Genomic DNA, 25,372 nt, shown 5'->3' on the forward strand with positions numbered 1-25,372 from the left:
AGTCTGCCTTCAGGCTGGCAGTTCTTCAGTAGGGCATCTTCTCACACTTGCTTTAAGTCTTCTGCACTCATCATGGAGGAAAGAATTTGGGACGTTCTCGCAACAGTGGTACCCGGCTTTTGGATCCCTATAGATGCTCTGCATTCTTTGAGACAGATCCTGCATTTAGCCAAACACAATTCAAATTGATCTTTCACTGCCATGAGAGGTTCTGGAATGCCATAGCTGTTGAGTTGAGGAATCCTACAGGAAAGGTTGCTTGTTGGGCTGCAAGCATAAGGAGACAGAGTACTCATAGGTGCTGCAGCAGCCACTGGACAAACAACCATTGCAGCAGTATTGCTTTGTGCTAGGGACGTGGGCAGGACAGCATCCATTCACCAGCAAAGCCTTCCTTTCACAGATGTATCCTAGTTCTTCTGAGAGGAGGTGCTTCCCTTGAATGGAGTTAGGGCACTGATCGCCTGGTCGACTGCTATTGTCCAGGTTAAACTGCGCTTTCCAGGGAATGGACTGATCATCATCTTGAACCTGGAGAAGATTTCCATGCCTCACTGACCTCTTCTCCTGCTTGAAGGTGTTGGTGGAAGTAGAGGAGCAAGAGCCCAAAAACCAAGGTGATCACCCACCTCTTCCGCAGAAGCCAGTGCTGCACCATGATGGCCACGTTTACCACACAGGCTGGGATCAAGGAGGTCCCTGGCGCTTTGCCCCAGGAGCACCTCCCCTAGCAGCCTCAGTGAAGTGTGCGCCCTGCAGTTTTGTCAGCAATCCCCAATCACTTTTAGTACTGTACAATGTAAACTAAATGAGGAGCTATCAAAATGAGTTCTTGAAATTTCGATATCTATAGGTTACATTTTTAAGTTTGTAAGATTTTTTTTCCTGATACTAAAAAACACTTTTTACAATATTTCATCTAAAGCAATTTCACTGTATAGAGTTTGTTGATTATTTCACCTTGGCTCTGCGAGCCCCATCTGTACAATCAGTAGATTATGTACATCATCATAATCTACAAAGTATAACTTAGTTTGGAAATTACAACTAAAAATGAAAATATTCACTGTTCTCATGCATGATGTAAAAATAAATTATAAAAAACCATTAATTAATATTTTAAAACATTTCAAAAAAAACAAATCCAAATGATTTTGAGTTTTCAGTGATCAAAATTGTAAATGACATATTCCAATTACAGAAAATGCCAGAAAAGTTACAGTAATTTATGTATGTGTCCAAATCTTTTTGAAATCAATTATTCTGTACCAGCAAAAGTATTATTTGTATATTTACTTTAGTCAAATATTCCTCTCAAAAAATACATTTAAACATAATAATTGTAGATTTGTGTAGACATAAGACAGCAAAGATAATTAATTTAATGCTATCAAGTGGTGAAAATTGTAATCCATTTAAATGTTAAGTGATGGAATTTGAAATTATTCCTTAATTCATTTATCAGAACTACAAATATTAACTTTTTTCACTAAGAGTCAAACACTCTGCTCTCTCCTGGCAGTATAGGTGTGAAGAAAATATAAGTAGTAGTCTTTCCTTGTTTTCAAGATTATTTCCATCTATCTTGGAAGAAACACTTTCTACCAGAAAATATTATAAAGATGGGATTCACATGAAGGGAAATACACTATTTTATAGACATGCAGCAGGGTAACAACTATTTTAATGAGTTCAGAAAATGATATCCTGAATCAGTGCAAGCAGGAACGCATCCTAAACATTTAGTCTGATATGGAGAAAGGTGTGGGAAGGACAAAGCTGAGCATAAGAAAGGACATGCTAAAGGGCAATAGGAAAGAAAGCCACAAGATTGAGATAGAATTAAATTAAGCATGGCTCAAACTCGAATTTCAAACATTTTGTAAATAAGAGTTATTGCTGGACAGAAGGCAAGAACATTATATGGAATATGAGAAAGTTTGTATTCTGAGAAATGGGAAATTAATATAAAGTCTTACTAATGTGAACGACATAGACAACGTAACTTTGGGAAAAATTGATACTGTATTTAACAAAATTGCAGTTGAAACAAAAAAACGCAGAATCGCCTTAATTTAGAGGTTGCTTGGTTAAAGAGTAGGTGATAGAGAAAGATGTGCACCACTAAACTGGTATTTTAGCATTTTAGCAAATGGTAGTATTATATCCAAAGACAGGGCTCTCTGGTGGACAAGCTGATGTGTGTTGAAATGATGTACTTAACTTTTACAAGTTGATTTAATATACCTAATAGATGTAAAAAATATATAATCAAAGGTATGTGATTATGTCAACAGCATTGTTTTTTATCTTTGTCTTAAGACTGTGAGCAACTCTCTTATTTTTGCATGAAATTCTGAATTGTCCAGAGTAAGCATATATGCCTTTTGTACTGTGAAAAATAAGAGAACGTTACTTTATATTAAAAGGTCAGAATTAACAAAATATGAAAGCATGTTTGAAGTAAAGAACTCCTTGAGATATTGGCTGGAAGATAACTTGAAAGAATTTATACTTCCAACTTTTCAAATAGTATTTGATGCTTTCACTGTTTTTGCTTCTCCTAAAACCCAATAGCAATCCAAGTGTCCATCAACTAATGAATGGGTAAATGAAATGTACTATATACCATAAAAAGGAATGAGTCCTGGTACATGTGACAACATGGAATAACTTTTAAGACATTATGTTGAGGGAAGTGGATTTGGCTCAACAGATAGTGTACATCTACCATATGCGAGGTCCAGGGTTCAAATCCAGGGCCTCCTGATCCATATGGTGAGCTGGCCCCTGCTCACCAGTACTGGTGCATGCAAGGAGTGCCATGCCACGCAAGGGAGCCTCACGTGGAAGGAGTGTAACCCTGCAAGGAGAGCTGCCCTGTATGAAAAAAGCACAGCTTGCCCAGGAGTGGCACCACACACACGAGAGCTGACACAGCAATATGACACAACAAAAAGAGACACAGATTTCTGGTGCTGCTGACAAGAATGCAAGCAGACACAGAAAATCACACAGTGAATGGATACAGAAAGCAGACAATGGGGAGGGGGGTGGAATGGGAGAGAAATAAATAAAAATAAATAAAAAAACCTTTAAAAAGTAAAATAAAATAAATTAAAAAAAACAATGCTATGTTGAGTGAAATAAGTCAGACACAACAGGACAAATATTTAATGATCACTATGATTTGAAATAATTAGAATAAGCGAACTCATAACGTCAGAATCTAGAATACAGGTTACTAGGGTTAGGGTGTGAATAGGGAATGGGAAGTGAAGGCTTAAATACGTTTAAGGTTTCTATTTGGCATGATGAAAATGTTTTGGTAATGAATGACGGTGATGGTGCACAACATTGTGAATGTAATTAACAGTATTATGGTCTGATATGATTAAAATATATGTCTGAATATGATTAAAAGGGGAAATGTTAGATTGTGTATATGGCAACAGAAATAAAAATATTTTAAAAATACATGGAACTACATGTGGACCCTAAATTAAACTACGGAATATAATTAATAGTACAATTATAATAATGGGCTATCATCAATTGTGACAAATGCTCCTCATCCATGCAAGGTGGTAATAATAGGATAGTATTTGTATATCCTGTATTTTATGCATAATTATTCTGTTAACCCACATCTTTTCTAACAAAGAAAAATATATAAAATATAAAAACCCAATAGGAGCAACATTGGATTAGATTATCTGGCCTACTGTAGTAAACCAGGGTTATAGGAAAAGGAATTTACTTATGCCTTTTTGTTCTTACTATACGATGTTGTATCAAGCAATGCGATGCAAAATTCGAGGATTGCATAAAAGAGCTCTTATTGATTTTTGTGTACAATGAATATCGTTGTACGTGAGATGCTAGGATTCAGTTGATATGCTCTTACTCCCTCTTTTTAGAACTAATTAAAGTGTTGAGTTGTTTAAAATTATGTCATAACAGAGAAAATTGTATACTGGCTATAAATTTATTCATATATTATTTTTAAATATCCTTGATATTTATTGCAATCTTGATGTTAAATACCATCAGTGTTGAATGTTTTGGGTCATATATTCAAAGCTTTATAACAGTGTTCTCCCTTTTCCATGAATTAAAAAACTGCCAGTCAATGAATTGAAATCACCAGACTATTTTATATACCTCCATAAATTCTCATTTATGAAGCTAATAATGAGATGTGTGGTATTAAATGAGTTACTACATATGAAATACATGAAACAGTGTTTGGCACATGGAGCACAAGGTATATAGGTAGCTATTTTAAAACGCATAACTGCATAGTGCTCTTTGCCATTAATAACTAAAATTTTGGACTGTAATATTATAGTGAGATTGGGAACTTTTTTCGAAAGGGAATATTTAGAAAAATATTTGATTGTAGAGGTGTGGTTTCAAAGTAGCCCTGTCTTAATTCATGATTATATATTGTCTCTGAATACAATTTAAATATAATTAAAGGGGTTATCCTCCTTCCATGTCTGTGGAAATTTTGTCTGAATGTGATTGAATTGTAGTTTTTTCAGATGAATGTTGAATTATTATACTGTTATGTTAGAAAGGAAGATAAGCAATTTTAGTTTACTTTAACGGCTACAGACAAGTGAGGTGAAACAACAATTTTTGAATGTTAAAGTTGAGATAATAGGATGTAGTAAAGGGCTAAAGAAAACAAAAATTGGTCATCTAATTTTATCCGAAATTATTCAGTTTGCTGAATATTAGCATAACACATAACCTAAATAAGCTTCATGAAATTATTAGGAGTCAAGTACAAAGAAGAATAGCATCAGTAGAACTTAGGTTGATAATTACATTTCACTGAAAAAAAAAAACCCTTATTCTTACATTCAAGTTCCTTTTGTCATAGGAAAGGCTCACTTCTTCCATTTGAACAGAGTGTGCTTTCTGAAATAATGTTAAATATTCATGCTTCACAATACTAGATTTGTTATTTCAGAACAGTTCTTTATGTTTTTGCTCCCAAGTATTCCTCTTTTTACAGAACCTGTAGAGATTCAAGATAGATAATTCATTATTTTCTTTTATAGGAGCCTCATACAAAAGACCTCATGACTTGAAGAGATTTTGAGCTAGAGTTACCAAGCTAGAGATACACCAGTACCTCCATCTGCATATATAGACATTTCTTTCAATTGTGTGATGTAAGGTATATGCCATTTTTTTCTCCCTTCCTAAATATTAATGCATTTTATAGGAAGGCACTTCATAGTCTGATATAATGTTACTTTAGCTTGATTCTAGATGCCATTCTACCCCATTATAAATGTGACCTTAATTAACCTTCTTAAAGTGCATTGGCCTTCAAGGACAGATTCTTTGAAAACGATGCTGCAGTGTTCTTCAATTGCTAAAGTAATATTGCATCATAAAGGTATTTATAGACATGGTCCTTGAATATTAAAAGGTTCCAATCACTTGAAACTTATATAAACATTGTATTATAAACATAATTTATCTAGGTTTGCAAAAAAAGACATTCTGAAAGAGAGTCTTAGCAAACTGCCTTTTAAATACTGTTCATAGAAAATAGTATGTTAGTACTATGACATAAAAGGAATACAATTAAAATTAGTCTCCAAGGAAATATGATTTTAAATTTAGCAAGTTCAAAATATATTTACTCGAAATGAGTAGATTATCCCTATTCTAACGCTTGTTGATTCTACTGCAAATAAATTTAGACTATATAGACATATTTCTTTTGTATTTATATGAAATTCTCAGTTACCAGTTCTCAGCATTTTGAAATTTGGCACACTGTAATTCAGAAGGTCCTAATAGATAAGTACTGTAAAACTAGTTGTCTGGTTTTTCCTATTTTTAGCAATATTTCTTGACAGGGTCATATTTTATTAATTTTTTTCTACAGTATTTCATGACTGACTGTTCCTATCTTATGGTGACCCAGGTTTTATATTTGATGTTTAGTTTGTTGCTAATATTTTATTGCTACAAATATCGAATGTACATGTAGGTAAGTCTTTGGGCATCCTTGTATCAATATCTACAAATGGCTATAAGTCATAGGGAGAAATACATTGCCAAATTATCTTTCAGAAAGATCCTCCCAATTTACACTCAATAATGTCCTATCAAAACCAAAATTACATTCTAGAAAAAGGATCTTATAAAGATAAAAAAAAAAACTCATGTTTGCACTATCTTAAAGTATCTGTTTTCATTTTTATTTCTTAATAGGTTTTTCAACATTTATCAATTTTATACGTAAACTATAATTTACAAACAATTGTGAATCCTCTCTTTTTACTTTTTGTTGGCTTGTAAGCTAATAAAAATTCTTCACATTAGTTTGTTAGCTAACAACCATTCTTCACATTAGCTTGGCAAACATTCTTCACATTTATCACGATTATGTCATAGTTCATTGAGTAGATATGTCATTTCTTTAAAGACAGAAGCTTAGGTTATTTACCATTATTATAAATAGAGTTGTACCCTTTGAATTAATACCTTTCTTTTTTGGAATCTTTTACTGATAATAAAGACCATGCAATAAGACACCGCTTCACAAAAGATGAACATTTTTAAAGAGTTTTTGTAGGGAAGTATGTTTACGAAAGTGTTACACAAATTTCAGTGCCAGTAAGAATAAACCCTTTACAAGCTTATTAGTGGTGAACTTCAGCTTTGGAATTTATGTGGCATGGTAGTCAATACCAAAGTTCCTGGAACCAGAATACCTGGTTTAAATCCCAGTTTCTATCACTTTCTAGCTAATTGACATTAGAGAAATTCCTTAACCTCTCTTTGAGTCTCCAGTTTCTTATCTGTAAAACGTTTGCTATTATTCACATCATTGGGTTTTTTGGGTGTATTAAATGAAATAATTTGTGTAAAATGGTTAGAGTACAACTTGGCAAATAGCAATCAATATAAACTCCATTACTAATAAATGCTATTATAATCATACTTCACTAAATATAATTTGGTATGATTAGTTTCTAATCAATACTTATTCAAGTTTTGGAATTTGTGATAAATCACAAAAAAAATGAAACATTACTTAAAAAAATAATTACAGTTGTCCTACTTGTCATAACTCTAATCCCCCCGTAGTGATCCTGTTACCTACTACCTGTTGCACAATTTTGCTTATGATCATTCATCACTGAGAAGCAAAAATAGTAACTTGCACAATATTAGTGTCAATTGCCTTGTTTTACATTAAATTATTTTATCTCTTGTCAGAGAAAAATGGCAAGCATTAGGTGAAGTAAACAAACCTAACATGAGCATCATACTAATCCTTTATATAATTCTATGTAAAACACAAGCATAATATTTGATATTTGATTGGAAGATCTAACATAAAATATTAAGTTAAGTATTTGTATTTGCATTTGGTCAGGCCATTCTCATTTTGATATACATTCCATAAAGGAAAGTAGCAGCCTGAATTCCAAATCTAATATAAACTTACTGGGGAAATCACAAATACTCTTAGCGGCCATCTCCCAACCCTTACCTACACCACTTCTTTTTTCCTCTTAGCTCTTTGCATGCAGATATTTCAATATGTTTACTCTTCACAGCCTGGAGGAGACATTATTATCCAGAAGAATAAACTGATGTAACTTAAATTCAAAACCAGGAACAATCAGTCCCTGCTGCTTAAGGGTGGAAACTCTACCCAAATGTTCCTTGATACATGATTTTTGCTCAGTGGCAGGTTCCCCATTCCCTTGTTTGTAAAAATACCCATCTCTGGGGCAGTACATCAGCCCTCGCTTCCGACGTGAAGCAGGGTTTCTGCAGTCGTTATCCCCTGACTCTGACCATAGCAGTTGGCCTCCCTGGGTGATCAGCCGTGATGAGACATCGTCCCCTGCTCTTTTCAACTCTTTGTCTTAGGTAAGTAAAGTGAACATTTGTTGAGAATCTCTGCTATGTGTGAGCCTGTGTTCTCAGGACATACCATATAGCAACTTGCTCCCCAATACTAGAGCTCAAATTTTCAGTTTTACATAGCTAGTCTGTATTGCATTATTGTGTTAAATTTTTTCCTCTTTGAAGTCTTGTGCTTTACTTATTAGAGTTAGCATTCCTGTTTTTTTATGTCTATGAATTTTAAAGAGCTTTTTTGCTTTAAAGGAATCTAGCACTATCTGTAGTTTGGGTGGTCTAATGTGTTTTAAGATTAACAAAAACCAAAAACATCTTTAGACAATTGGTTTTAATAGTTTATATTTAAATTAAAGTATTTCCTAAAACTTAGTCCTCATAAGGTTTTCCATTTACGTACATGTTATTGGCTATATACTTTACATATCAGGATTTTACGTTCCTTCAATTTTTATCTAGAACTTTACTGTATTATCAAAAATGTTCTAGTCACTCATAGTGCTGGATTGCTTTAAAGCAAAAAAACTCTTTAAAATTCATAGACATAATAAAACATGTCACCATACCTTGGTATTGGTTTTAGGCTGCCAATATTACTTGTGGTTTTATGAGTTTGCTCAGTTCCAAATAATAAGTTTTGTCTGTACCCTAAGAGAAATTATGAATTTAATTTCATCATTAACTTTTTTATCCCTTCTCCATCAGTGCTTCTGTTCAGGAGGTAATTTGTTCACAATTTAGATCTTGCATTTCTGTTGATGTAGTAGGTCTTTTTAAAATATATTTTACTTTGCTATTTAATTCCATTATCCTGTAATGTTTTGATATGTTATTGTTATTTTAGTGATTTTATCTTTTATAGTACAGAAGTTATTTAAATTGTAACTATTTTATTTTCTTACCTACTGTTGTTTTCACTGTGTAATAGTAATTACTTTGTCTATAGCTAATCTTTGCTTGTTATAAGCCACATATTTTTATATTTTAAAATCAGCAATATATATTTTTTAATTATTTATTTATTTTTTTAAAGTTACATTAAAAAAATATGAGGTCCCATTCAACCCCCCCGTCCCCACCCCCCACTCCCCCCACAGCAACACTCTCTCCCATCATCGTGACACATCCATTGCACCTGGTAAGTACATCTCTGAGCATCACTGCACCCCTAGTCAATGGTCCACATCATAGCACACACTCTCCCATGTTCCATCCAGTGGGCCCTGGGGGGATCTACAATGTCCCATAATTGTCCGTGAAGCACCACCCAGGACATCTCCTCGTCCCGAAAACGCCTCCACATCTCCTCTCTTCCTCCCATTCCCCAAACCCAGCTGCCACCATGGCTACCCTTCCCACACCCATTCCACATTGTCTCTGTGGACATTGGATTGGTTGTGTCCATTGCACATCTATGTCAAGTGGGGGCTTAGATTCCACATGGATACTGGATGCACTCCTCCTGCTTTCAGTTGTAGACACTCTAGGCTCCATGGTGTGGTGGTTGACCTTCTTCAACTCGATGTTAGCTGAGTGGGGTAAGTCCAATAAATCAAAGTGTAGGAGCTGAAGTCTGTTGAGGTTCTGGGCCTGGGTGTCAAATTATCAGTCCAGAGATTCAGAACCCCTAAATATATCTAAAACCCCAGCACCAACTACAATTCCATTAAAGTAGCATGCAAATCTTGTGAAGAGAGATCCCCTCTGAGTCCAATTCCATCACTCAAAAACACCAGCTCCAAAGAAGGGCCATCTGCCATGGCAGTGAACCCCATCTGCCATGAGCATAGGACCCATGGGTCTCTTTATCCCTCAAAAGAACCAATACCTGGGGTTGTATCTACTTTATCTGTCTCTCAGACTCTGCTCAGTTGTGCATAAGGGCATTCCTTCTGACAACCTCCAGACTCTTTTTTAGAGACTCATAGCCTTATATTCTCATTTCTCCTTTCCATTTCCCCCTTACATTAGGTCAAACAGCATTTTGAAGTCATGTTATTATATGTAGATAGGGATATTCTGCTGATCCGTGTTGAACCTTTAATTCAAGTTCCTTTTCTAGTTGCATCTAGTTGCTGATATGTGGTAGTGATCCCTCGGTGCCAGGGAGGCTCATCCCCGGGTGTCATGTCCCACGCTGGGGGGAATGCACTGCATCTACATGCTGAGTTTGGCTGTGAGAGGGGCCACATTTGAGTAACATGAAGGCTGTCAGGAGGAAACTCCCAGGCACAGTGCTACTCTAGTCCTTATTCTTATTGCAGGTGTATAGGCTCAAAAGCATACCCATAAGTATCAGGAGCCCACTGTTGGGCCCTCCTTCCTCCCTGGTTCTTGCTGTTGCACCTGGGGGACTGCCGCTGCTCCCCTAGGGTCTACGACAGTGTCTCCCCGGCCAGGGGCCCAGTACCCCCCCCCCCCAGCTATTGTTTTTAATTGTTTCCACTATGAGTATATCTAGACATTACTATATACCCTGGGCATATGCCCTGTATAACACTCCCAGTCAACCATATATATCCTGTCAATAACATCCTATATCAGTATTCCTCCGCTGCCATTGTTGAACCACTCTGTGATCCAAAACTTCCCATAAAGTCAATCCCAACATAATGTTAGCTTCACAAGAGTCTTAGATCACCGAAATTCATATATACAATATACAGTACTTCCCCAGATTCACCATAAAACCTTTTCCCTTCCACAGCGATATTCACTTAACTTGTTTGTATCATATTTCCTGAACCTGATGTACAGATTCCGAGACAATAGCTTTCAAACAAGATGACATCTGTGCTTACTATGTGGTCCATACTTTAGGTTGTACAGTTTTCTAACCTTTTTAGTTATCCTATGTTTTGCCTTATGGTTTGCATTATTAGTCTATCATCCCCTATATGTTTTTGGAGTAATATTACATGTTTTATATTCATCTTTGTGAACTCTCATAAAACTCCTTTCTTGCCTCCATATTTACCTTGTTTCCATCCATTCCACATCCATTTTCCCCTCCCCTTGGCGCCCACAACGCCAGCCAATCTCGATTTCCCGAGAGGCCATGTCCAGAGATACTTGGAGCAGTATTCAGGGCCTGACTTTCTCAACTGCCCTAATGCCCTGGGAGCCATCCTTTCTCACTAGAGATACAGTTCTCTCTATTTGACGGCATTAGTCCTCCCCAGGATGTGGGTCCACCCCACCTCTCACTTCTTGGGTCTCTTCCCAATGGTACAACCCACCTTGGCAAAATGAGCCTTCAGCTATTCGCCCTGAGTCCGTCCTGCATCAGACCATACCCCCTGAGCATCCTAAACAGGTAACCCTCCTACTTATAATTTGATACGATTTTCTCAACATTTTGTTCTCAACTAACACCTGACACTCTCCCATGTTCGTATGTTGCCCCTCCTTCCCCCAATTATTGGACAATATTACTCCTCTGCCCATCCCCAGCCCCCCTCAAACCCACAAAGCCCCACCCGAAGGCAACCCCTTGCCCCCATTTTGTCCCTTCTTTGTGCTCATACTTACCGCCAGCTCATCACAGATTCCACCCCTACAGACGTTAACTCACATCCTTCCTCCACCCCCCGATTTCCTGTAGGCCTCTTTTCTGGTGTCTAGCTCTCTGAGGCAGTTTGCTTATTTCATATCATTGAGGTCATGCAGTATTTGTCCTTCAATGCCTGGGTTGCTTCACTCAACATAAGATTCTCAAGGTTCATCCATGTTATCACGTGTGATTGTAGTGTATTTGTTCTAACAGCCGAGTAGTATTCTATTGTGTGTATATACCACATTTTATTGATCCACTCATCTGTTGATGGACATTTGGATTGATTCCAACTTTTGGCGATAGTAAACAATGCTGCTATGAACATTGGTGTACATATATCTGTTTGTGTCTTTGTTTTCAGTTCTGATGGGTATATACCCAGCAGAGGTATTGCTGGGTCATATGGCAAATCTATGGTTAGTTTTTTGAGAAACCACCAAACTGTCCTCCAGAATGATTGGATCCTTCTGCATTCCCACCAGCAGTGGATGAGTGTTCCCATTTCTTCACATCCTCTCCAGCATTTGTATTCTTCTGTTTTTTTCATAGCTGCCAATCTTATGGGAGTAAGATGGTATCTCATTGTAGTTTTGATTTGCATTTCCCTGATAGCTAGAGATTTGGAACATTTTTTCAAGTGCTTTTTAGCCATTTGTATTTCTTCTTTGGAGAATTGTCTGTTTAAATCTTTTTCCCATTTTTTAAATGGGTTGTTTATCTTTTTGTTTTCAAGATTTATGAGTTCTTTATATATGCAAGTTATAAGTCTCTTATCATATATATGGTTGCCAAATATTTTCTCCCATTGTGTGGGTTCCCTTTTTACTTTCTTGACAAACTCCTTTGAGGTGCAGAAGGATTTAATTTTGAGGAAGTCCCATTTATCTATTTGTTCTTTTGCTGCTCGTGCTTCTGGTGTGAAGTTCATAAAGCCATTTCCTATTACAAGGTCCTGTAGATGTTTCCCTACACTTCTTTCCAAGATCTTTATGGTCTTGGCTCTTATATTTAGGTCTTTGATCCATCTTGAGTTGATCTTTGTATAAGGTGTGAGATGGTAATCCTCTTTCATTCTTCTACTTATGGGTATCCAGTTCTCCAGGCACCATTTGTTGAATAGGCCATTCTCTCCCAGTTGAGAGGGTTTGGTGGCTTTATCGAATATTATATGGCTATATACCTGAGATTCTATATCTGAACTTTCAATTCGATTCCATTGGTCTGTGTGTCTCTCCTTAGGCCAATACCATGCTGTTTTCACCACTGTAGCTTTGTAGTATGTTTTGAAGTCAGGAATTGTGATTCCTCCTATTTTGTTTTTCTTTTTCAATATGTCTTTGGCTATTTGGGGCCTCTTTCCTTTCCAAATAAATTTCATAGTTAGTTTTTCTAGTTCCTTAAAGAAGGCTGTGTTGATTTTTATTGGGATTGCATTGAATGTGTAGATCAGTTTTGGTAGGATAGACATCTTAATAATATTCAGTCTTCCTATCCATGAACAAGGAATATTCTTCCATTTTTTTAGGTCTTCTTTGATTTCCTTGAACAATCTTGTATAGTTCTCAGTGTATAAGTTTTTTACCTCTTTAGTTAAATTTATTCCTAAGTATTTGATTTTTTTATTTACTATTGTGAATGGTAAATAAAATTGATTTCCTCCTGATCTTGCTCATTATTGGTGTACAGAAATGCTACTGATTTTTGCGCATTGATCTTATAACCTGCGACTTTGCTGAACTCATTTATGAGTTCTAGCAGCTTTGTTGTAGATCTCTCAGGGTTTTCTATGTATAAGATCATGTCATCTGCAAATAATGAAATTTTGACTTCTTCCCTTCCAATTTGAATGCCTTTTATATCTGGTTCTTGCCTCAGTGCTCGTGCAAGTACTTCCAAGACAATGTAAAATAGGAGTGGAGACAATGGGCATCCTTGTCTTGTTCCTGAGTTTAGAGGAAAGGATTTCAGGATTTCGCCATTGTAAACAATGTTGGCTGTAGGTTTTTCATATATACTTTTTATCATGTTCAAAAAATTTCCTTGTATTCCGATCTTTTGGAGTGTTTTTATCAAGAAGGGGTGCTGTATTTTGTCAAATGCCTTTTCTGCATCTATAGATATAATCATGTGTTTTTTTTCCTTCAATCTGTTTATATGGTGTATCACATTAATTGATTTTCTTATGTTGAACCATCCTTGCATACCTGGAATAAATCCCACTTGGTCATGGTGTATAATTCGTTTAATGTGTTGTTGAATTTGATTAGCAAGTATTTTGTTAAGTATTTTTGTGTCTAGGTTCATTAAAGAAATTGGTCTGTAATTTTTCTTTCTTGTGGTGTCTTTGTTTGGCTTTGGTACTAGGATAATGTTGGCCTAATAGAAGGAGTTCGGCAATGTTCCTTCTGTTTCGATTTTTTGGAATAGTTTCAACAGGATTGGTGTTAGTTCTTTCCGGAATGTTTTGTAGAATTCACCTGTGAAGCCATCTGGCCCTGGGCTCTTCTTAATTGGGAGATTTTTAATGACTGATTCTATCTCTTTGCTTATGATTGGTTTGTTAAGATCCTCAATTTCTTCTTTCGTCAATATGGGCTGCTTATGTGTTTCTAGGAATTTGTCCATTTCCTCTAAATTGTCATTTTTGTTGGAATATAGTTTTTCAAAGTATCCTCTTATGATAGTCTTTATTTCTGTGGGATCAGTGGTGATATCACCTTTCTCATTTATTTTGTGTATTTGCATCTTTTCTCTTTTTTTCTTTGTTAGTCTTGCTAAAGGTTTGTCAATTTTGTTGATCTTCTCAAAAAACCAGCTCTTGGTCTTGTTTATTTTTTCAAGTGCTTTCTTATTTTCTATTTCATTTAGTTCTGCTCTTATCTTTGTTATTTCCTTCCTTCTTCTTCCTGTTGGGTTACTTTGTTGTTGTTTTTCTAATTCCGTCAAAAGAGCAGTTAGTTCTTCAATTTTTGCTCTTTCTTCTTTTTTGATGCATGAATTTATGGCTATAAATTTCCCTCTCAGTACTGCTTTTGCTGCATCCCATAAATTTTGGTATGTTGTGTTATCATTATCATTTGATTCAAGGTAGTCATTGATTTCTTTTGATATTTCCTCTTTGACCCACTGTTTTTCTAAGAGTGTGCTGTTTAATTTCCAAATTGTGGTGTGAAGTCTGAGCCTCTGTCCCTTGCAAATTTCCAGCTTCACTCCACTGTGATCAGAGATATTGTTTTGTATCATTTTCATCTTTCTAAATTCATTAAGTCTTTCTTTGTGGCCTAGCATATGGTCTATCTTGGAGAATGTTCCATGTGTGCTTGAGAAAAATGAATATCCTGCTGTGTTTGGTGTAATGATCTATATATGTCTATTAGATCCAGCTCTTCTAGTATACTGTTCAAATGTTCTGTTTCTTTAGTGATTCTCTTTTGAGATGTTCTGTTCAGATTTGATAGTGGTGTATTAAAATCCCCCACTATAATTGTAGATGCATCTATTTTTTCACTTAGTTTTTCCAGTGTTTGTCTCACGTATTTAGAGGCACGCTTGTTAGGGGCATAAATATTTATGATCGTTCAATCTTCTTGACAGATTGTCCCTTTCACTAAAATGTAGTATCCTTCTTTGTCCCTCACAATTTTTTCGCATTTAAAGTCTATTTTGTCTGATAGTAATATAGCTACTCCTGACTTTTTTTGGTTATTGTTTGCTTGTATGATTGTTTTCCAGCCATTCACTTTCAATCTCCATGCGTCTCTGGGTCTAAGATGTGTCTCTTGTAGACAGCATATAGATGGGTCATATTTCCTTAGCCAGTGTCCCAGTCTGAATCTTTTGATAGGTGAGTTTAGTCCATTGACATTCAGTGTTATTACGTTCAGAGAATTATATGTGGTAGCCATATTTTGGTTGGATTTGTGTTTGTTATATTTTGTTTGTAATATTTTATTTTCCCCTTCTATTTTTGTCTTTTTTGTTGTTCTTACACTCGCCTCCATCTCTGACTGTCCTGTTTTTTCCTTTCTTCCTGCAGAACTCCCTTAAGAATTTCTTGAAGGGGAGGTTTCTTGCTGATATACTCTTTCAGTTTCTGTTTATCTGTGAATATTTTGAACTCTCCATCATTTCTGAATGCTAGTTTAGCTGGATACAGTATTCTTGGTTGGAAATTTTTTTCCTTTAGTACCTTGACTATATCATACCACTGCCTTCTTGCCTCCATCGTTTCAGATGAGAAATCAGCACTTAATCTTATGGAGCTTCCCTGGTATGTGATGGTTTTCTTTTCTCTTGCTGCTTTTAGAATTTTCTCTTTGTCTTGAGCATTGGATAATTTGACAAGTATATGTCTTGGGGTGGGCCTGTTGGGGTTTATGACCAGTGGAGTGCGCTGTGCTTCTTGGATATGTACATCTGTCTCTTTCAGTAGATTTGGGAAGTTTTCAGTCATTATTTCCTGCAACACTCCTTCTGACCCCTTTCCCTTCTCTTCTCCTTCTGGAATGCCTATAATACGTATGTTTGAGCGTTTTGCATTATCATTCAGGTCCCTAAGTCCTATCTGGATTTTTTCTACCTTTTTATTGACCACTTCTACTATCTGTTTGATTTCCAGTGTACTGTCTTCCACATCACTAATTCTCTGCTCTGCCTCTTCTAGTCTGCTGATATTAGCTGCAAGTTTATTTTTGATTTCTTGAATTGTGGTGGTCATTTCCATCATATCTGTTATATTTTTGCGCATGTCTGCAATTTCCCCTCCAAGTGTTGTCTTCATGTTGTTAACCTCTTTCATTACTTCATCAAATTTGTCGGTGATAAATGTTCTGAGATCTTTCATTGCTTGTGCGAAGATCTGCTCCCCTTCCTGATTTTTAGTTTGTTGATTGGATTCAGCCATGTTTTCCTGGTTACTGGTTTGATTTGTATTTTTTTTGTTGCTGTCTTGTCATCATTTCTTCTTGATGGGTTTAATCAGTTCCTTAGCTTCTTTGTCTAGTCTTGGAGATTAATTAGCTGTTGTTTTTGCGTTAGTGTTATATCTTCTCTTTGTCCCTTTGTTCCTCTTATTCCAATTTCTTATTGCTGGTTAAGTTCACTTTAAAGGAAAGTATTAGTGTTGGGGAAAGGCAATTGTGTAAGGAAGGGAAAAGTGTAAAGTAGTATTGGTGATATATGTTAACAAAGCAACAATATGAGTTCTGGGAGGATGGAGGTTAGATTGTGTAAATTGTGTAGAGTTATAGTAGTAGGAAAGTACCTATAATGAGGTAGACGACTGAATATGGAAGGAATGTGGTACGTACTAAGAAGCTATTGTTTTCGTAAGAGAGGGAAAGAGAATAGAGAGGTAATAATTTCAAGGGCGGATACCAGATGGAAAACTAAACAAAGATATTAGAAATTAAGAGTTAGACACTTTGTGGGTCAAAGAAAGGGAGGTGGGGTATAGGAGGGATAGCAGATGGTGGAGGATATCAAGTTGTAGGGGAAAGGGGGTAGTGTAGATAGCCTTAATCTATTCACAGAGAAATGAGGCAGTGGAGGATGAGGAAACCCATCAAATGTGAGGTGTTTCCTGCAGGACCTATTGTATTGTTAAAATAAAATAGAATAAGAAGAAGATCAGGGACAAGAAAGAAAGGATAAAAAAAACAAAACAAAACAAAACAAAACAAAACACACACACACACAAAGAACAGAAACCCCACTCGGCCCGGCTCGGCCCCGCCCCCCCAGCCGTCGCCGCTGGGTGCTCCGCCGGCTTGGCTCCGCGCCCCCGGCCGCTGCCGCTGGGCCCGGCTTGGCTCCGCCCCCCGGCCCCTACCGCTCGGCCGGCTCAGCTCCACCCCCACGTCCGCCGCCCCTCGGTGCTCGGCCGGGCTCGGCTCCGTCCCCCAGCCGCTGCCACTCACCCGGCTTGGCCCCGCACCCCCCCCTCCCGGCCGGCCCGCTCGGCGCTCGGCCCGGCTCCTCTGCCGCCGGGGCGCCAGATGCCTTGGCTCCGCCTACCCAAGGAGGGAATCCTCCACACATAGCTGGAATGTCCGTATATGTTTCATAGATGGATCCTCTCTGTTACCTTCCCTCTCAATCGATGTCCAGACACCTCCGGACTAGTAAAAATCCCGAAACAGCCTGGTCCCAAATAGTCTCCAACTCCGCCCAGCCGATTCCCCGCTGGAGCTAGTGACTGGGAAGTTCACTCAGCCGCCATCTTGCTCCCTTCTCTCAGCAATATATTTTAACTCTTATTTAAAACTTTTTTGTATAGTTGCGGATATCTCATTTCAGGAATCAATATGTTTTCATTCTTTCCCAAAAGATTTTATTAATTTTTAATGAATAAAATACTGTTACAGTTTATTTTTTAAATATTATGGGGATTTATTATTTTTCATTCATTTAACTCATTATTTCTTACTTGTTATATACAATAATTTGTTTAACATTAATAACTGTTTTTATGAGATATAAGGAGAAAATGCAATTTGAATACCTATTCAGACTTCTATATTTTTAAATATTTAATATTATTTATATAAATAATATTTTAACATTATTTTATTTTAAAAATCTTATTATTTTTAAAGAAACTTTAGATTACATAAATATATGTAAGGAATTCTCACATACCACCCCCCTCCCCAATGTAGCAATATCTTTCATTAGTGTGGGACATTTGTTACAATTGATGAACACATATTAAAGCATTGTTACTCACCGTAGTCTATAGGTTACATGTTGCACCATGCAGTTTTATAAATATTGACTAAATGTATAATGGCCTGTATCTGTCATTACAATGTCATGCAGGACAATTACATTGTCCTCAAAATGCCCTATTCTTCCTTCTCCTTTCCTTCAGGACCTTAAAGTCACTTCTTTATGTCAATGATACAAGTTCTTCCATTGCTAGAACAATAATAAGTCTATTTTGTCCACAGTTAAATTCTCCACTTACGTTTGTTCATTCTTCAATCTTGAGGACTTGGCAATAGTCTTCCCACTCTGTTTCTGGTTGAGATGGGGCTTAGATACAATGGGGCAGATGGATGCAACTGTCTTGCTTGCTGTTGTGGACATTCTGTTTTTGGGGATGGGGGTTGTTCATTATCATTCTTTTGTTATTTGTCCTGGGTACAGACTCCCATTCTTAAGAATTTTACATCTATTAATCCTTAAAAAAACAAAACAAAAACAACTTAGTTGAATATACCATAAATGCATACTCATGATAAAAATGAAAACAGTGCATTGAAATAAAAACTACACATTCCTATTCTGGATTACTTATTTGTTTAGCTCAAATACTGAATCTACCATGGATTTTTACTTCACACAATGACTTTCAGAAGGATTTTTTCAAGCCACACATTTATTTTAGAAGTAACATAGTGGTAATTTCCGGAAACTCTGATACCATTAAGTGTATCAGGCTCAGATTAAATATAATATCTTGTTTTTAAAATTCTTGCTGAAATTTGGACATTATTGACTGAATTATCATTTGAAGTAACCCTCAACTGCATTCAATGTTATATTAATTCTCTGTGGGACACTAAATGACTAAGACATAGAGCCTTTGTAAAACATATTGTGGAAATCTGATATATTTCTAAATAAAGTCAGGACATAAGATAAAGCCATCTAAAACTGGCACAAATGCATAAGTAAATAGATGATAGAGATAAATGGATGGATAGATGCATTGATAGATAGGTAGATAGATAAAATTAGGTAAAATTTAAGGGATCAATGTTGATGCTTCAGTAATAATCACTATTCTCCTCCTTTAAATGTTATTTCAGGCAAAAATCCTTAATTGAAAATTTGCATCCAGCAGTTCATTCATATTAGATTTCTCTTATTTCCAGTCCTCATAAATGAAAGGAAAATTATTTTTCAAGACCTCTGATTTTTGTCTTTCTATTTTAACTCCGCAGAAATTTATAATATACAAAGTAAAAAAAAATTTTTCCAAGGTATAGTGCAATATAGTATATAGTGAGATGATAATAAGTAAAAGTTATGACAACCTTAAGGAAATTTAAGGTAAAACTATGTATAATCAATTAGTGATAAATTAATGACACTTCACTGGATGAAGCATTGCTTTATATGGATCAATTTTAGAAGCAATGTATGCACTCTGTTGGCATTATCATTTGTCATGAACATTAGAAAACGTAGAATTTACCAGAATATCTCTTCCAATTTTCACAAGCTACTACAGGAATTCAGAATAATTCCTTTAAAGGAAAGTTGTAATACCTGTAGAATGAAAACGCATCAAAATACAACATTCTAAAACTAATATTGAATTGATTTGATTTCTCTAAATTACCAAGGACCTTTACATTCCCTGAGCAATTGTAATTTGAAAAAAAACCAAAACCTCAGAGCATGATTTTACATGATACTATAACATAATTTTTAATCAATGTAGTATGGTCCAGAATGGAGTCATAGTCTGTATATGTTGTCAAAGGAGAGTATTTCACTGCTTCTCACAAAGATGATGTTCTTTTTCGCCATGTAGGGTCTCCTTTAAGTTTCTCCTTAAGATAAGATAAACCACCATGTTACTGGTATCAGGTGATTGTCTGTATTACCCTTTTTTAGAATATTCCTGAGTATAATAAATTCAAGGGATGTAATTCTGAGGGTTTTCCATATGTATTACCCAAGATTTATAATTTTTAAGGTTTTTATTCGCCGTTTTAGCATAGACAGAGGATATCTTTCCTTTAAAGGAAATACATATCAGGGTCAAGATCTCAATTATTTAAATATATGATATCATCCTGCAATACCTCAAAAAGCAATGTCTCTATGGGCTGAATATGAATCCATGATTGACCATAACATTATTAAATATTTAAACAAATAAAAATATTACATACTGTATGTGCTCCATGCACGAGATGGCCAGAGTCTGCAACTAGACATGCAATGCAGGAATATATACCATTCTCTTCCAATTCTTGCGGTAAAGTCATTTAGCGTGAGGCCCCTTATACCTCATTGCTTAGAGCCAGCTGTCACAGCAATGGTAAGGGAGTATTCAAAGAGGTAGGCAAGGGCCAGTTGTGCCCCCACCTTAAGGATTTTTGTTATTAATTTCCCTAATATTTGAATTATGGAAAGATTGATGAAATCATCCTAAATAACACTATAGCTAAAATTGGCCTTTAGTAGTCTTTTGTTATGTGCATTTTATTTTCTTTTAAAAATCTTTTTATTTTGAAGTAATTTCAAACTTACAGGACAGTTGAAAAACAATACAAAATCTACATAGAGAATTACAGTATACTCCCTTCAAAAGCCCCAGAAACCCAAGTCTGCCAACTTTTAACATTGCATATATTATTTTAATAATTTTATTTTAAAATAACCATCTCAAATCTGCTTGATATCAAGTAAAAATTGATTGAGTTTTCTTTTAAAAAAAATGGCTTACTTTAAGATGTAGAGTGAATTTGTTTCACAATGAGATCAAAGATAAATGTTATCTTACTTCATTTACTTGTTTTGGAAACTAACATAAAATCTGAATGAGTAAAATCAGCTCTTTTTTGACTCTATTTGTCAAATGTCTGGTTGTTGACATATATTCTAATTCTCAACTTCTAAATTTCCAAGAGTTAAAAATATATGATATATACATAAATAATAACTTATTACTTAAAAAATATTGATTGAATTCAAAACAATAAACCGTTCCCCTATAATATTTATGCTGATCATGTAATATACAAAGGTCAAGACTTGGCACCAAGGGAATTAAGGATTAATGAGTAAAACAGAGTCTCTTCTTACATATGGTTCTCTGAATCAAATAATATATAGTTTTGTACATTCTGACTATGGTACACATAATGACCAAAATAGAGGAGCAAGTGTTTCTGGCTGAAATTTAAAAAGTCTCCCCAGAAGTTGTGATATTTAAAATAAGTTATTGATAAGTATTGCTGCTACCCCACTTATATCCAGAGATACCCTGATAGAATTAGAATTACCCATGCTTTTCATTCCTGTTACATGGGAATATCTTTCGTGATGATATAGGTGGTGATGAAACTCAAAAACATAAATTTGAACATGCAATTCTTTATGTAAAATCCTTCAACAATTTCCTAATACCTCTACGGTAATAATCAAATGGCAATGAGAGATTCTTCACAAATTGTCCCTGTCTATTATTATATTGCCAGAATTTCCTATAAGGATCCTTATTTCCAGGCTCCATTATGCAATTTTGGGTCTTGCTCAAAAGCTACTTGATATATAAGCTATTCAGAAATATTTAATGAGCAAATGCAAAGTGACAGTCACCTTTTGGTTTCATTAATATCTTGCCTGTCAGTGAGTTTAGTCACACAGTTTACAAAGTCAGTTTTAATACAGAAACAAACACCAATTAGAGCTGAAAATGTTGACACTTATAATGTTTACATAACTTTAGAGATATAATGTTAGACATATAAAAGTGATCTATATTTAACAAAATCTCTGAGGTTTTTTAGGGTTTTTTTTACTTTTTTTTTTTTGGTATAGAATATTAGTCTGAGAAATACTGTTGTGAGATTAATGAGACAGACAATAGCAAAATATTTAGCTAACCTGTCACACAAATTAATGGCTATATGTCCCTCTTTGAACATGAAGTAAATTATATTCTGAGTTCATCCACATGGGATCATGACCACTGAGTTAATTAGAATTAACCAATCTCATAGATCAGAGGTCACAAGTCAGAAGAGTAAAATAGGTTTTAAACAGTTGCATCAGAAAATCCTCAAGTGTATTAAGATTTTCAAATAAATTAAGCAAGTACGAAAGTATTACAGAGCAAAAGAGTACAAGCAGGAGAGAAAGCTAATATATACTAGAATTTTAAAAACATATCCTTGACATATAGTTCTGCAAAACAAAACTTCTCAGGCATTAATTGGGGGATATGATTTATAATATTCCCTGCCCAAATTCTTGTTTAAAGTATGTCTCGCCTTAGGAATCATCCTGAATGACATTACAATGACAGACAGGCCATTATATATCCTGCCATAATCTACAGTTTCAAATGGGAAAAAGTGTAAACTATAATGTAAACTATAATCCATGCTGTGTGGCAATGCTCCAAGATGTGTTTATCAATTGCAATGAATGTACCACACTGATGAAAGATGTTGCTATTGTGGGAAAATGTGGGAAGTGTAGGGAGCAGGGCATATGAGAATTCCCTATATATTCTCTGTAACATTTATGTAATCGAAGTGTCTTTAAAAAAAAAAAAAGAAGTGGAAAAAATATGTCTCACAAGTTACCTTCTTTCTTGCTGTTTATTTATGCAGAGTGGCTTTATTTTCAAATGATCTTTTTAATGTTGAAATTGATTTAAACATCTTCAATTTAAAAACAATCCGTGGATAGAAGTGAAAGGGAAAGTATTGATCAGAAATCATCAGAATTGGTGTTTCAAGTAGAGTTTGGAGCAGCAAGATAGTGCTGACAAATATCAGGTTTCTTTTATTCTAGTTAAAGCCTTTGCTCCATTAGTTTTAATCTATACTTATTAAGCAGAGAAATAAACACTGAGTGAAGACTCCCCTAATTCCAATTCAAATAAAGAAAAAGCAAAGATTTTTACACATTTCAAAATTATAATCTTGATCATGAGAATAAGCAGTTCATTAGTGACCATAATAAATATATGAACACTAGTCTCAAGAGTAAGAATTTAAAGAAAAATTTCACTCAATAATTAGTCATGTTTTTAAAAAATAATTTTTCCAGAAGATATTCTACGTATATATAGCCATCTAATAGATACCAGGGTGGCAATCATTGCATTCCATGAGTTTCAATTATATATACATTACATATTTTATACATGATCTTTCAAATTAATCAAATAAGAAGCAACATTCTCTATTTTTGTTAGTGTTAGTCACTGAGGATTAAATTATAACATTGTAGCTACATTCATATCTGGACAACTGATTGAGAAATAGAATACTTCCAGTTGCTTACAGTTGTCTTACAGAAAATATGTATGCATATAAATACATAAACCCGACTATATTTTTATATTTGACTCTGTCTCTCTCTATTTTCATTTATCAATCTATTTGTCTATCTCATAATAATTAAGATAAGCTAATTGTTGTAACACAGAACACCAAAATTTCAATGGTTTAACAGGATAACGCTATATATCTTGTTTGCTCAATAGTTCAACACTGGTACTTTCTGCATCCACAACAAACTGTGATGCTTAGTTAAGAATACTCTACCATGTGTTTATATACTCCTGCCAGACTTTGGAATCAAAACAAAAGATTGCATAAAAATTTTATGGAGATGTGGTATATGTGACTTCTCACTATTTCTTTGGACAGAACTTAGACAGTCTCACTTAATTACATGGGAAGCTAGAAAATATAAACTAATTGTGTGGCTAGGTGGACAATAGAATGGATTTGGTGAAAATATTGCAATTTGTGAAATATAGTAGAAAGAAATAAAGTTATAGGGATATACAAATATAAATCTATACCTGAGCTAAAATTTAATGAGAGCCAATGTGAACATACATGATGGAGTTATCTCAGAAGGACAATATAAAAGCTTCAGGAAAAAAAGTCCTATTTCTGATGTAAATAGAGACTGAAGACACCAAGCATAAATATGCTGTCTATAAGAATATAATTCAGCAATTTCACCCATAATTATATATCTAGAAAATAAAAAAAAGACAAGGGAATGTTCATATATTCATAGCACCATTTTTCATAATAACCCCAAATTGGAAACAAAGTGAAATTTTACCAACAGGGGAATGATAATTAAATTGTAGCAATATTCATTCCATGGAATACAGTCTAGCAATAAAAAGAAATAAACTACTGATAGAAGTAACAATTTGGTTGAATTTCACAGGCATTATGTTACAGAAATGAAGATACGTTTTTTAAAGTTATGATTTCATTCACATGGAAAATAGGTATAAACCTATATTTGTCTTAAAGAATAGACAAAAAGACAGGGAAAAGAGAAAGGACCATATCAGTATTATTTCTTGCATTGCTGAAAAGAGAGGTTGTAGTTATTACAATTTTAAATGAAGCAAGTTTGCCCATTAGATTTTCTGATTGAAGATGCGAGATTTTTCAAAAAATAGAAATTTTATGGGAATCATCTAACTCATCACTGAGTAAAATATTGGCACAAATGCATGGGAAATGGTTGAGATGGAAAAGCAAAACGAAGTAAAACAAAGAAAAACAGAAAAACAAACATGGTATTTATCCAGAAGAGTTCACAAAATGTTAATCAAACTAATGTTAATTATGTATAAAATGTAATAGTAAATTAAATGCATGAAACAGAAGCCAAGGTCTACCCATTTTTAAATTCATTGCTAGATATGTAACTCTCATATATCTTAAAATGCTATGAGGCAATTGTTCAGTGGTATTTTTTGACCACATGAAAACCATCTATTTGTGACACTATTAAATATAGAAAAATAAGTTCTTAAACATTGCATTCTATCCTAGAAAAATATTCATAACCAGTCATACGGCACTGCAGCTCTTATAAAACGGTGAGTACATAGAGCTGCCAACCTGCTTTCAAAATTATCAATATGTACCCAGAAAATGTGCTTTGTGCAGTATATTCCTGAATTCACCTAAGTGAATAATTGCTCCCAAAGTTGAGTCTTTTAGTGTTTTGCAACACTTATGTTTTATTTATAGGCTTAAGTCTTACACAGAAAATTGTGAGCATGCATTCAAGCATCTTTAAAACTATTAAAACTTTAAAGACTTTTAACAGATGGTCTTCACATTACAGTGCTACAAATGTGTGCAAGCCTTAAGTACGGGTACAGCAATA

The 25,372-nt window shown here is 35.0% G+C and overlaps 1 pseudogene; it reads right to left on the reverse strand.

Annotated features, from left to right (window-relative positions):
• Positions 1 to 9: 9 nt before the first annotated feature.
• The window catches only part of LOC101447886 (SREBP regulating gene protein pseudogene), a 31,088-nt pseudogene continuing 5,725 nt past the window's right edge, over positions 10 to 25,372 (reverse strand).

Source organism: Dasypus novemcinctus, chromosome 1 (assembly GCF_030445035.2).
Source record: "Dasypus novemcinctus isolate mDasNov1 chromosome 1, mDasNov1.1.hap2, whole genome shotgun sequence".
NCBI lineage: Eukaryota > Metazoa > Chordata > Mammalia > Cingulata > Dasypodidae > Dasypus > Dasypus novemcinctus.